This window comes from Tachypleus tridentatus, chromosome 13, assembly GCF_004210375.1.
Source record: "Tachypleus tridentatus isolate NWPU-2018 chromosome 13, ASM421037v1, whole genome shotgun sequence".
NCBI classification, from domain to species: Eukaryota; Metazoa; Arthropoda; class Merostomata; order Xiphosura; family Limulidae; genus Tachypleus; species Tachypleus tridentatus.
The window spans coordinates 158,050,227-158,065,475 of NC_134837.1; the positions used below are offsets into that span (position 1 = coordinate 158,050,227).

Here is a 15,249-nt window from a genome sequence, read left to right on the forward strand (position 1 = left end):
TGAGCTTAAACTATTTATAACTATATATATATGTTTATAAATATTTTCTATCTTACCCAGTATATTAGTTGCTGAATAGTTTAGCCTGCATGCATAATGCTTTCAGTTAAAGAATATATTATGTATAATAAAAAGTTGTAGTTATATAATACTTATTTAATTGTACTAAATTAAATTAAAAGCTTCATCAAAGATTAAGAAGTGTCATTATTGAAAAATAGCCATTTGAAGTTGTTCCTGGGAAGATATATGCTTAAAGAACATGAAAAAAAAAATTAAATTCACTTATTTACTGATGTAATAAATAAGTGCATTTAACGTGAAATTAATTTCTTATTAACAAGAATTAATCTAGGGTTAAAAATATCTTATGATGCAGTTAAATGATGTAAACTTGCCCATAAAGAATTAATGGAACATTTTCAAGTTCATTATTTGTTGTAGTGATATAAAAGTAGTATATTATTTAAGATTTAACAATTGATCAAGTTTTTTTCTGGTTCAAGGCCAGGAAGAAACAAATTTGTGTATTTCTTTTGTCCACCTACATGGAGGGTGAACCTCCTGATGATGCTAAATGGTTCTGCAAGTGGGTCAAGGAGGCTTGCTTTGACTTTCGCATGCAAAAGTCACTTTTGTCTGGAATGCTCTATGTTGTATTTGGATTAGGAAGCTCTTTATATGCAGAAAACTTTAACTTGGTGAGCATTTTTTTTGTTTTACAAACTTTTAAAAGTTGTATTTATTCGTCAAGACGTGTATTAAATACCTAAAGTCAAATATGTAATGAGAAATTTAAAATTGCATTTTATACTATAATTACTCTGTCATGTCTGAAGCATAAGTGTCCATATTGTGAAGAATTACAAATTATGAAAGACAATAAACATGATTTTTATCACGTGACTGTGACAACATTCCTTTTTTTTTAAAATTACACAAGAAATTAAGATTTTCATTGTTAATGGTGCATATTTAAGCATTACGATTTCTTTTAATGAAAACAAAAATTGGTCAGCCATCTAATTTTTGTAAAGAAAGATATTTGCATTCTGAGTTTCAATGCTAAAAATCTGTTACCCATACCTTTTATGCTAATAAAAGAAGAAAATGAATGCAAAATATTAAGTGCATTGTATTAAACTATTTTGAGTATCCATATAAGCAAGTCACATGACAACCACAGCTACCATAAGGTTATGGCAAAATGGAATGTATCACAACTTTATTTTATCATTGTTTGTCATTTTGTAGGTAGTGTGATGGCTTTGAAAATTAGTTGTTTTTGGAAAGGATATGTCTAAGCTTCTGGTGCAAAATATTCATAAATTGACATCATAAAATGTGTTCAACTTGAACATTAAAGTTTTCAAAATGAAGATATCCCTTGTATTTAATGCCACTAAAAAAATAAAAAATGGATCAACTGGGAATACTAGTGCCATCCAGAAAGAGACCTGCAATAAGTCATACTTTAACTGTTTCCAAATAAGCCATTTAAATTATTGCTGGTGAGCATTTGTGGTTTTGAATATAATATTGTCATTATCAGTTGCCAGCTTTACATTAGAAATTCTAAGTAAAACTAGGGAATAATTCTTGAAGCTCATGAAAAAGTTATTCTTGACTTGTACACTGCTTAAGGGGTGGAAACCCTCGTAACTATTTTGAAAAATTATACAAAAAATTCATTCTGGGGAAAAGTACCAAGATACTTCTAATGTTACTTACCACTAATGCTAGAGACTTCGATGAAAAAGAGAAACTTCAGACTTTATTCTCTTCATGATATTGTACTTAAAAGAATTCTGGTTTTATTGCATTTGTATTCTTACCTTATTTCTATAATAGAGCACTTAGTCAGTCAGTGTAATGTAACATTATCTGAACATTGTTGCATTTTATGCAAATTAATAATGCTTGTGAAAACAGTTTACAGAGTGTTTTTTTCACTTTGGTTTTATAAGTTGTGTTATTTAAAAACATACCAAAGTAGTTTTTAAAACAGCCAGGTTTAGAGTTTTCAACTTATTTTTTTAAACTTAATTAAAACGTCTGTTTTTATGGCTTTTAAACTTATTGTATTGTTATTAAAGTTTTTTCTTTCATTAGAGATTGAAATATAATGCTTCAGTATTTTTAACTTAGCCAAATGTTAATTTAGTTTAACAGATTTTGTGTGAAAGTATAAACCAGTTGTTATGTAGCATGGGTAAAAGATTGATATTGCTCTATGATATTTGATCTATAGTTTTATTCAAACATGTTATACTAGGCTGCAAAGAATCTTGATGACTGGTTGAGCATGTTACAAGCTAAGAGACTAATGGAAGTAGGGCTAGGTGATGAAAATATGACAGTTGGTCATGATTCAGGTATATGTACCTTTTTTTTTTTGAGACTGTTGTTTTTGTAAACCTGCAAGTTAAATATTGCATACTTTTTGATTATTTTGTTTTTTTCTTATACTATAATTGGATTGTAGGTTTATAATTTTATTTTACAAGCTTTCATTCGAGTACTAATATTTTCAACAATATGATAGTATAATGAATTTTTACTGAGCTAAAACCAATTTTATTGTTCATTCTATTGTTTTGGTTGTAGAAGTCATTATCCCTTTCCTCCTTATCATAGAAACAGTTTTGGAATCTCATGATTTGGAATATTTCGTCAAATGTGCTGTGTCTGTATCTTTTTTAAAATGTACTTGAGGATCAAAAGTAGTAACTGTTGTTACAGTATTCAGTTGCTTTTGATAATTGAAATAAGTAGATAATGGATTACTTTGATGTATTATAATCTTTCTTTTATTGTAATTTCACCCTTTCGCTACAGGCTTGGTATAATGTACACAAGTTTCTCTACACATTTGCACACATTAAGTATTTGCACTGTAACTTTTGATACAGCATGTGTAGCTTGACAAAATCTAGTAAACTTTAGTAAAGATTACAAGTATTTCATACACAAAAAGTTAGATTTTTAATGAAGTATTATTACCAAAGATTTATATGTGAAAATATTGAGTTTGTTTTGTTACCAATCTAAGCACAAAGTAATTTCATGTTATGAATTTAAAAAAACCTATTCTTCATTTAAAAAATCTCAGATATCATTTACATAATATCTAAAACATCCTAAATACATTTCAAACATTTGTTTTCAGTAAGACTTTATATTTTGTTATTTTCTATACTTTAACTATGTGAGGTTTGTCACCTGACCAACCATGTAACCATCATAAAATATTAGGAAATAAGTACAAATTATGCTTTTTTCATGCTAGAGTAACTGCATATTTTAACATGAAAATACAAATGTTTAGTCGAAGTAGCTTAAGTCTTATAATTCTATATATATATTATTTTTATTAACCCTATATTCATGCCCAGCTAACATTACATAACTTGCACTGATGCTGTGCACATGCACTCACATTACAGTATTCAAAATATAAAACTGACCTTTAGTCTTTCCTGTCTTGGCTGTGTTTTAGTGGACTAGTATTTTGTAATATACAGTCACATTTCAATTATTATATATATAGATTATTACTATTTAGAAATAAATTTTTGAACTTATTTTTCTTAAGATATAGAACAATAAATCAGGAAGTGATCAGCTATGAAAGGATTAAGTAGACCTTGTATAAAGGCATGATATTCACCTTATGGTTCTTATTGTGCATAATTTAGTAACCATTCATAACTTTGAATATCAGTGTTACAAAACAAGTTAAAAGTTAAAATATTTGAACATTTATTGAACTTATTCAATGTTGCTTTTACATTGGCCAAACATGCATGTGAATGACAGAAAACAGTATATTTACTTTAAAATTTGCTAGATGTATATATGTCAGCTTGAAAGTAATGTTTGTTGCTTAGTGTTTTAATTATTGCATTATTCAGTGCTTGTGTTAATGGTTAATCTAGGTCTTGAAGAAGACTTTCTTGTGTGGAAAAAAAGATTCTTCAAAGTTATAGAGGAATGTCATTGCAAAATCTCTCCAAGTTGTAAAGAAAACAGTCAAGAAGAGATTGAAGAGGTTCAGTATGAAGATGTTAATATTACATAAACTTGTATCTTTTTATTGTTTAACAGTAAAGTCTTTACACATGTTGAGCACTACAGAATCAGATGAAATGTCAGTAGTGCTCAGTAGTAGATAAAGGTAAATGGTGGATATTTTTGTAAAATGATTAAGGTGGTAGCTACCTTTTCCTTTAAAAGATCACACATTTTTGTTTAGTTTAAAAAAATGTTTCATTATAGTTTTACATTTCATTTTAATATAATTATAATTTTTTTTATTGTATATAGTTGCTGAGATTTTTTAATGTTTGCTATTGTTTCCTTTAGTACAATGATGTTTCTTTGAAAATCAGAAGTATTTGACTTTTTTATTAAACTGATATTGAAAAATAAGTAACTTTTAAAGTATAATTTTATGTATTTAAAATATATATTTTGATAAAGTTGTCTCTTGGTGGGACAGTGGTAAGTTTATGGACTTTCACAGTTTTAAAAATCCAAGGTTTGATTTATCTCAGTGGACACAGCAGGTAGCCCAATGTAGCTTTGTTGCGAAACATAAAATTGATGCAATTTTTAAACATGTTAAGGGTGGCTAACTCTAATTTACAATGTAACAAGTTACTGTGGATAGATTACACTATGTGATGCAAAATTTGTTCCTGGATAGTATGTGTTATTTCTTAATTGCTTATGTTGTAAAAGTACAGAAAATAGCCATTATTCCCTTCAGACTTTTCTTTTGTGACCTGGATAATGAAATTTAAAAAGTAGCCTAGTTTCTATGTTAAAACGAGCAAATTTGCACATTTTCATTTACATAAGGTATGAATAAAACAACATATGAATCAAGATTTACATGTATTTATACTAAAGTTATACAAAAATGAACAGAAATGTTTAGAAGTGAGTAGTTTTCTGAGATTTGCAACTCTAATACAAATCACTTTCATGTGTCAGCCCCCAAATATTGTCTCCCATCGTGTTTTCATTATATGCTCCTTGGTAGCAGTGTTCAAAGTCCAGTATATCTTGGTGGAAACACTCGCCTTGCTCCTCTGAGTATGCTTCCATGTTCTCCTTGAATTTATCAAGATGAGCATCAAGGATATGGACTTTCAAGGACATCCTGCAGCCCATTTTGCTGTAGTTCTTCACCAGAGCCTCAACCAGTTCTACATAATTTTTGGCTTTGTAACTGCCCAAGAAGCCCTGAATCACTGTGACAAAGCTGCCCCAACCTTTTTTTCCTTCATACTGAACTTCTTGGGGAATTCTGTGTACTCCAGGATCTTCTTTATTTGTGGTCCAACGATGACACCAGCTTTGACCTTTACCTCTGACAACTTAGGGAAGAAGTCATTGAGGTCTCTTTGGTTGGAGTAGTGTGGGTTTCTCTCATGAGCTGCACCTCTGAAATTGTAATCTAGATCTTCTACATCTACCTCCTCTTCTGATTTGCTTCTATCTTTTGAGGATGGCTGCTTTCTCTTTGGCATAATGGGTACAAGGAGCTCAGGGCAGTGGATTGATGAAAGGTCTGGATACATGATAGCAGATGCATTTATTCCAGCCTGTTGTTTGGAAGGGCTCACCATGCAGAAGTAGCAATTTTTTAAGTGGTCAGTGGGTTCACGTGATATTCTTGGAATAGCAAACTTCATGGCTCTCTTTTCTTCTCTGTACCATCATGCAGAAGAACAAAATAAAATTGTTATTATGAAGAATAAATTTATTTCATCCACAATTAATATGTAAGAGGTTCATGCAAAATATATGATATTTCTTCTATACTATTCAAAATAAAAAAAATTAAAGATATTTAGATTTTTAAAGGTCTAAAATTTGTATAATATAAAATCTTACTGCTCAAGCAAGCAAAAATTGTCCGTCTTACCTTCTAGAGTTTTTTTGCAGTGCTTGCAGGTAAAATGAGGTGTCCAGGGTTTGTCTTGATCCCCAATAGGCATGCCAAAATATGCATTGTAGGCTTCACACATTATAGCAGATGCTGTCACAGAGTATGCTTTTGCTCTTGTCTTGATAAATTGATCACATACATAGCAGAATGCATCTGGAGAATGCTTGCAACTTGATGCCATCTCTGAAAAATCAGACAGGTCTATGTGTTCACTTTGGCAGCTAGAACTAAACTGAAGTAGTGAGTGGTGAGTCCCTGTATATATATATTTACTATGGAAAGGTATAGAAAATTCTAAAAGGTTCTTGAAAATTATCATAAGTTCTACAACATCCTAGAAAGTTCTTGAAAATTCTTCTAAGTTTAAGAAAATTCTCTATCAGCTACTCAGCACTGAATCTACCTGGAATGTTCTGGAAAATGGGTAAATTTTCCCAGGTTACAAAGGCAAAGTTTGAAGAGAAAAATAGGTCTTTTCCATTTACTTTAGGCATAAGTATTTGGGAAATAACACTTTCTGCCCAGGAGTAAAAATTTTGTTACGTAGTGTTATAAAGAAACCAGGTGTATTTTGTTTGTTATAACCTTTGTTTTCATTATTAATTAACTTTTAAAATATAGTTCAGAGGGTTTTGTTGTTTGCATTATTGTGTTTTGGATGATGGATTATCCTTTTGTTTCCATATCTTGACAATTTTATCTGTTGTCTGAACAATAAGCTTATTACAGCAGTTTGGAAGTTTATTTGACAACTAAATTCTTCATTAAAAATTCAAAATAATATGTCTGCTGCAGCATTAGACTACTTATGAAATTCAAAACTGGTATGTGTTCATTATCTATCATTTTATTTTTATGCACTTTCAAATGCATTTCTTATATAAATTGTGCTTTACTGCAGTTAACATGTTTTGCATTACTTTGAAAGAAATTTATTGCATCCTTAGAATATCAGTACATTAAGTAAAGCATCAATCTGAACCAGTTTATAGAACCAAGAAGATTGGATGGTGCATTATTTCCATTACTTAATTACATGAAAGTAGTTTTTGACAAGGAACTTTACCTTTGTTCACATATTCAGCTGTTTATTCCAATTCAGTGCTGCCTTCTATTTGCAATTTTTTTGCATGCTACAAGTCTTTTGCTCCCATGCACCTCTCAGTGTTTAGGATTAATTCTTGCATGTAAATTGCAAAGCAACAAAATTCCACCAGTAGTAATGCCATACACCCACGTGACTCCCTTAATCACTTTTTGTTTGGTAATGCTTGTCTTCTGAAGTTCAAGATGTTTTTTTTTAATATCTTTGTATCAATTTCTTTAACAAGTTTGCTATTTATTATACAATAGTGATATTTGTAACTTCTTCCACACTGGAATTATTTTATATTTCTACCCAGTTTTAAAACTTAATACTTCATTACAAATTGTTTTATATATTTTATTTATTCCTGTCAACAGAATTGTGTTTGATTATTCATTTGTAATTTTGAATTCCAAGTTCTAAGTTACCACTTTGGAGGTAATATTTTCTATCAGCACATTTACACAGCTTCAGGTGGTGGTCCTCAATTGGGGAATTATTTGGTTTACTTTGTGAAGAAATTAATCATCCAATCAGCTGACTTTTGTAGGATCTCAATGCAACTTTGGGGTTCCACACATTTTGAAACATGGCCTGCCAACTTTGAAAAAATAAGGCATTGTATTGTTATGATTTCAATATTTTTACTGTTAATATTATTGCCTGTAGTTATTTAGGTCCAATAACATAAGTTTAGTTAGACTGGTCAATACTCATAGTCAAGGTCAGGTTTGAACTTGGAACTTAGTTGTATCCTTTGTCCTATAATGCTAAATTAGGTCTAACATAGGTCTTTGTAATTCATCTTACTGGTATATCATAAATTAGGTTAACTACTTTGTTTTTTCTTCTAAATATCACATAACCTACATATATTATTGTCAAAACATGCATATTTAATTTAACAATAGAATATCTATTTATTTTTTATTATCATTTATCTTTTATACTTTCTCATATTAACTTTGTTTATGTGGACTTCTAGAGACAAGAATGTATGCAGACTTCTGATATTGTGTATTTATTGTTTAGTTAGCATTTTTAAATTTGAATTTGCTGATATACAGGAAATGCTGTATGACCTGTGGTCTCTTGCTAAGGTCTCTGTGGATTCACCTCTTAACTTTCCTTCTTTCCTTTCCCTCGTCTGGATTTGTTTCTCTTCCTTTATGATCGTCTTCTAAGTTGGGGGGCATGGGATGATCAGCAGAAGGCTTCAGGACAATGGTCTGTGTGCAAAAGGTCTTACCATGTTGACATCCTGACACTTCTAGCAGTTCAACATGCTTTAGTTCACTTTTTTTCCCCTTTTCTGGATTTAACTAATCATATTTTATTCAGACTATTTGATGCTGGTGGCTTATATCATTCACAAAGGAGTTACTTGTAGTGGTTTCCTTTGGGTAGACTGTCAATCTCCCTTTTTGAATCCACACACTTGACATGCATTTCCTGATATCCTGGTATCTCATGTCCCACGTGCTTTCATCCTTGTGCAGATTGTTTTTCCAGTCCAGACACACTCTCCCAAATAGTGGTCTCTTGATTCTTTATTCTCAGTAGTAATCCTTGACCTGTGTCCCATGTATGCTCTAAGTTACTTCATTGCTTTCAAGGCTTATTTCCATTCACTCTATTTCCCATAGTTCCTTTCCCTTGCACCACTCCTCTGTTCATTTTTCTCTTTCTCTTTCTCTCATACTCATTGGATTTTGCTTGTGATTCAATTGTGTTTTTCTTCTTGTAATCAATTCCTGGTGTCTTCACTCCATTCAGGCGACTTGCCTATTACCAGCATCTTAACCTCATTGTCCATTGGAAATACTTCATTTGTTGAACACTGGGATTAAACCTCATATATTCATCCCTCACTATTTGTATTGGGTAGCTGTTTCTTCCTTGTCAAAGTATCATCTTCCACCTGTTACCTTTCTTCATTCTTTGGTGAGACTCTAATGAGTAAGTTTTCTTTTTTTTTGTAATATATGTTATAATGTAACATGTTTTAAGCAGGATCCCTCTTTGTGGTGAATGGTACCTGTCTAGATATCTTTCTCTCACTTAGAATGGTACTAAAATCCACACTGTAAAGGCCATGGTGACTTTACTTTTATGACTTACATGGCCATAAAATGCACATAGTTCATTACAATTACATTAACTAGAGATGCTGTATTCCACAAGATGTTTCATAGGTTATTCCTTGTGATGTTTTTGTTTCATAAATAAGCCTGTTTTGGTCCATATTAACTAATGGACATCATTAGTAAAGCAGAAGGAGATTACTGCCCATTCCTGTCATTCCTTAGATTTAGACTGAAGAAACCAGCTTTTCAAAGTAAGGTTTCATGTCACCAATTGTACCAATGTGAACAATCCTGCAGATTCAACCATGTATTGACCCCCATTCATTTCCTTCAGTGGAACTCTTGCCACTTTTTAGTTACAAGCTACTAGGGTAGTGGACCATGGAGATATCCTCCTGATTGAGAGAAATATACACAATACATGGTGTAGATGACAAAATGTCTTCCAAATGTATACTCCATCTTTGCATGTGTTTGTTATACTTCCCACTCTGCATTCAAGAATTAGTTTTAAACCATATGAAATGAGAGGTGCATAGGAGTGGAAGGCTTATGACATCCAAATGGGTATTTATTAATAGAGTGCAGTATTGAACAAGAATAGCTATGTATGTGAATGGAAGTAAGTACCTGTTGGAAATATATTTTCAGTGTAGGAAAATTATATCTTTACAGCAAACCATGGGAAAAGTAGCCAAATGTGGCATGTAATATAAACCAGTCTAAATTTCAAGTAATTAGGAGTGAAAGCTGTATTGCTGTCACACAAATTATACAGGCTTTTGAATTTAAACTTCATAAAAGTAGCTTTTGTTTTAATAATGAATTTGTCAAAATTTGGTTAAACAGACTTCAAAAATAATATTCATTTTTTTCTTTCATCTTACTCAGATTAAATTTACTACAAATATAACAATATGTTTAGATCATTTAAACAAACTTGTTGTCATTGCAACCTATAAATAATATTGAAAAGAAAAAATAATGTTTAGTGTGTGCACAAATAAATACTATCCAGAAATGACACCACTTGTGGTCTTTTAACTATTTATATACTAGTAGTGTGTATTTTATGGGTTCTAGAATGATTGATAAGACTCTCAAGTAACTATTGGTGTAGTGAAGTCTATAGCCAGTGTTTTTCAGTTTTTTAAGCAAAACAAAATGTGACCTTATTTCAATTAAAGTGATTAACTTATTTAAAAGTACATACAACATCTTGTGATAAACTTGTACATGATGGAGGAAAATGGATATCATTTTTGGATTCTAACTACAGGAATTACTGTAGAACATGTAAACATTTTAAGACAATAAAACCATTATAGACCTGTTTTATATAATTGGCTAAAACTGAAATGTGAATAGATCTGGCTAATAAAAAAACTATAGAAATTTTTGAAGCATTTGAAATTGCTAGTTTTATATGTTGTTATAACTTTGTAGGAAAATAAATATAAAATATTTGGAAAATCAGGTTTTATATACTCTTGCTATTATTTTCCAATTAAAGTTGATGTAGAAAAACTGAAATTGCTTTGAAATATTAAGTAAATACAGTTTATAGATGGGTGTAAGGTGCTTTGGTAATAAGCCGACTGAAGCATGAACTGTATGGTGTTTGTCGCTTCATGTGCTTAGTTAAAGGGTATATTGAGAGAAAGGGTATTTTTATTATTTACTTATGATGTTAAGGTGCATATGCCAATATATTACACATATTTGGTGTTAATGTATTAAAGCAATGAATATTTTTTTCTTTCCATGTAATCCTTTTATTTTATTAGATGACTAAGATCACACAGTTTAGTCTCTAACTTATTTCAAGTGAATGAAAAATTTTAATTCTAAGCCTTTGTGTTTAAGATCCTGAAATATGAAAGTAGTAGTGAAGATGGAGAGGGAAGTACTGGAGGATCAGAAAGTGGATCCCTAGTTGATATGGAAGACCTTGGAAGAGTATTAAAGAAGGTAAATAAGGGGATAATAATAAAGTATTCTCAAGATAAAAAAAGTAGTATTTAAAAATATTTTGCTTTGAAAGCATGCAAAAAACTGTATGTACTGATCTTTTAAAACTATTTTATTGTCATAATAGTGTTGGCTTGTATTTAATCAACAGAAAACTTAGTCCATACAAAAAATTATTATTATGATATAAGCTAGTAAAGAAACATTTTGTTAGAATTATCAAATATTATTGAAATGTACTATAATTTCTTATCAGTTGTGGAAAATGCTGAAAATTGAAGGACACTTGAAGAAAATTTTGTCATAATGCTTATTTTTGAGGGTAATGTTAGCAGCGTACTTATAAACAACTAATAATATTTTTATAATAATTATTTCACAAATAACTAGAATGTTTGAACTTGCATTAAGATTTTTTTAAAAACTATCCTGAAATTTTTGGACAATAGAGAAATTGTTTGCAATGTTATTTGTATGTGCTTATTTTTTTCAAGAGAATGAATAGGATGTCTCTATCTTTGATGAATGATAATCAAAACAAGCAAATATGAAAAAAACAAAAACCTGTGAAAAATTTGATGGTCATAAGAACATATGAAATAGGAATGAGTGACTAAGTTTGTTTTGGAAAAAACAAAAACACATATGTAACTATATTATTTGAATTAAAAAAAAAAAATTAAATGTGTTTACTAGAAAGTTTGGGATTGCCAAAATGCCAAAAAGGTATTTAATTGTTGAAGAATGAGCGAGTTATTTTGTTTTTAAAAAAAACTGAAACATATGCATAAATATAGGTTTTGAATTAAAAAAAGTGTTAAACATGTTTATTTGACCAGCTAATATTTAGGCTAATTTCATAGTGTTCACATTTTCCCTTTTAAATGCTAAAAAGTTTTTATTTTTATTTTCCCTTTTCTTATTTTCATCTTTTCAAGCTCTACTCAAATAAGTGGTTCAGTCTAACAATGCAAAATGCATATTTTTTCTTTATATTCATTGACCTTAACAGTTTGGCTAGCAGTGTGTATCTGTTGTCAGACTAAGAAACTAAGATTATTTAAAAATAATCAGTTAATAAAGACTGTAGCTTTAATATGGCAAGACATTTTCTTGAGAAGATAATTGAAGTATGGCATAATGATATACATTGTAAAGGAAAATATACTCTTTTTATTGTTTTAGGTAAAACATGAAACAAATGGAAATCTTGTGAATGGTGTGCAAACTCATAGAAAGCATTTAGTGCCAGAAATGATAACACCTGCTTTGAGGCAGGCTCTAACCAAGCAAGGCTATAAACTTGTTGGCTCACACTCTGGTGTTAAGTTGTGTCGATGGACCAAATCCATGTTGCGGGGTCGAGGTGGATGTTACAAACATACATTCTATGGCATTGAAAGCCACAGATGTATGGAAACAACACCCAGTTTAGCATGTGCTAATAAATGTGTGTTTTGTTGGAGGTAATGCTTAGAAAACTGAAGATAGGGTTTATGGTGACTTTGATATATGTTTTATAGAACATTTTGTAATGTCTTGCTGTGACTGGTTTATATAGTTAGTATTTGAAAAAGTCGTAGATATTGTATATTAAAGGCTTTTTTGTAATGACATTAGTTTTCATAATGGTATTTTATGTGTGTAGTGTTTTTAGTTGATGTTTATTCATCACAGTGGACCTACATTTATATAAGATTTGAAAACATTGGACTAATTTGTTGAAGTAAAACACAACTAAAATACCATTCATATGACATGCAGTTCACTACTCATAGAACATACTCTTTTTTTTAATTTTTCATTGTTCAAGGGTGTTGATAAGGTGTGAAATTCCCCAAAATAGGTATAACTCAGTTACATGTGCTGAACAAAATGATAGGTTGGCTTCATGTTCATTTTTAATACAGTGGTGGTTTACTCTTTGAAAGTTTGTGTGATAAAATTCTGAAATACATCTGTGTATTTTATGGAATGAAGATTAGATAAAGCTATTAATGAAATTGTAGTAATGAGTTTAATCATAAATAATGTTGGTTTCGTACAGAAATGTAAATACTACTGTTTAATATATAGTTTAAGAAATAACCATTAGGGATCAAAGTGGAATTAACACTGTTAAAGAATAAACAGAAAATTAATATCGCTAACTTGGTTTTAATGGATGTTTGAGAACAATCAGTTAAATTTCTAGATTTTATAAACTGATCTACAGACAACCAAAAGTCGAATACCATCTAATTATTTTGGCTTAAAGTATTTTATTTTGTAACAATAGTAATAATAGATTGCCACAATGCTTAGTTTACACAGAAAGTTGTTTCGTTACTTGTGTTTCATGCTTGACATAAATGGTCAAGTAACTGTTAAAACATTATAAAGTTTGCATTGATGATTTTTTACATCATAGTAATAGTTAATAATTTTCTTTCTAAAATTTTTAATAAAGGGATTTTAATTGGTTTTCTCATTACATATGATTCATAGGCATCATTCCAATCCTGTAGGAACTGAATGGAAGTGGAAGATGGATGATCCTGAAATTATTCTGGAAGGTGTCTTAAAAAAGCACTACCAAATGATTAAGGAATTTAAAGGTGTGCTTTAATTTGATTAAAGGCATTTTCTTTTGTATCTTCTGAAAGTAAATACAAGACCATGTATTATATAATACTGTAGAAAAAGGTTAAACTACAAAGTATAAGAACTTGTTAGACAACAGATATTTATGGTAATCTGATAAGGAAGAGTTTGGAAAATAATAGTAAATTTACTTGAAATTTGTAATCACTTAATTTATTAAATCTCTTTAAATGCCCTTATCATAAATTTCAAGTGTATAATGATTTTTTCTGAAGTAATATTGTAATCTTTGTTTCACTGTTTATAAATCTTCACTGCTTTTATCGTTTTATATATAAACTCATATTAAAATAATAACAACAATAAGTTATCAGTGGAATGTAAATAAGAATGTAATAACATGTCAGTTATAAACATAAATTTGTTGCCTAACTAATTTATTAGCTGTATTTCATTTTTTTTTACTGTAAAGAACATTTAAGTATGGAGCAAACAAAATTTATTCATATAAATTCTAATTTAAACATTTCTGGACTAGCTTCATGCTCTTGAAAGATCACTGCAGAGTGTATGTTGTTTTTAAATTTTAAACTTTTGAACAAATCCTAAGTACTAGAAATACTTGGTTTGGGATCATTTGCTTGGAAAACAAAAAATGGGCATGTGTGTTCTAATTCCCAAATGGACTTACTTTCTTTCACATCTGAAAGGCTATCTGAACATTGCTAAAAGAATTTTAGTAGTCAGTGCACCAGTCTTTATATCACACCAGTTTTGTACCATTTCTGAACTTGTACATATCATGCAACTACTCTCCACCAAAAGTATTACACTACCTATAATGGTGCAACAACCTCTCTCTGCTATTCGTGTTCAACCAATACATTCTCAATTGGCATGACATAGTTTAGATGTTTGTGTAATATCTTCAGGTGTGACTACAGTTTTGGAATGTGCTTTCTTACATTTGTAGTCAAAGTTTAAGTTTACAGTTTTTATATTTTGTATTTGTTTTCAGTTGTCTTCAACTGTTTTACAAATTTGCATTTTGCTAAATTCTAGTTTCTTAACTGTATGTTTTTAATACGAATTTAAGATTTAATGTAATGGACAATGATATTCCTGCCATAAGTGACAACATATGTGTCATGACTTTCCAGGACATGGGATCAACTTTATCTGCTGAGGAGGTTCAAGTTGTGGTTCACAAGAAGTTAGCATCTCATGTTTGGCTGACATTTTTTTTCTCCTTATCCATCTTACAATATTTTGGAGTAGGCCCACTGTAACGAGGAAGAAAATTTGGAATTTATATTTTCTGCAACATCCTTTTTCTTTCCTTGGTCAATCACAGTGGACTTGTTCAGAGCATTTTACCTGCTACTCCCATTTTACAACTTGTCAGTCAGATAAGTTTTAAATGTTTTTCCCTACAATATATGATTCCTCCCCTGCCTTTATTATTCACTTTCTGATTGTTATGTTTTTCCTTCTTTTTCCAATATTAATGTTTTTTCTCAGATTTTCAGATCAACTGCAATTGACTACAGGCATGCCCAATC

The 15,249-nt window shown here is 30.3% G+C and overlaps 1 pseudogene across 1 annotated transcript in view; it reads left to right on the forward strand.

The window, feature by feature from the left end:
• LOC143240268 (S-adenosyl-L-methionine-dependent tRNA 4-demethylwyosine synthase TYW1-like) overlaps positions 1-15,249 on the forward strand; it is a 40,608-nt pseudogene that overhangs the window by 15,410 nt on the left and 9,949 nt on the right. Inside the window, exons 6-11 of the transcript XR_013021690.1 lie at positions 507-701; positions 2,276-2,375; positions 3,939-4,051; positions 11,000-11,104; positions 12,290-12,570; positions 13,592-13,701. The product of XR_013021690.1 is annotated as an S-adenosyl-L-methionine-dependent tRNA 4-demethylwyosine synthase TYW1-like (transcript). The remainder of the gene's footprint in view (positions 1-506; positions 702-2,275; positions 2,376-3,938; positions 4,052-10,999; positions 11,105-12,289; positions 12,571-13,591; positions 13,702-15,249) is intronic.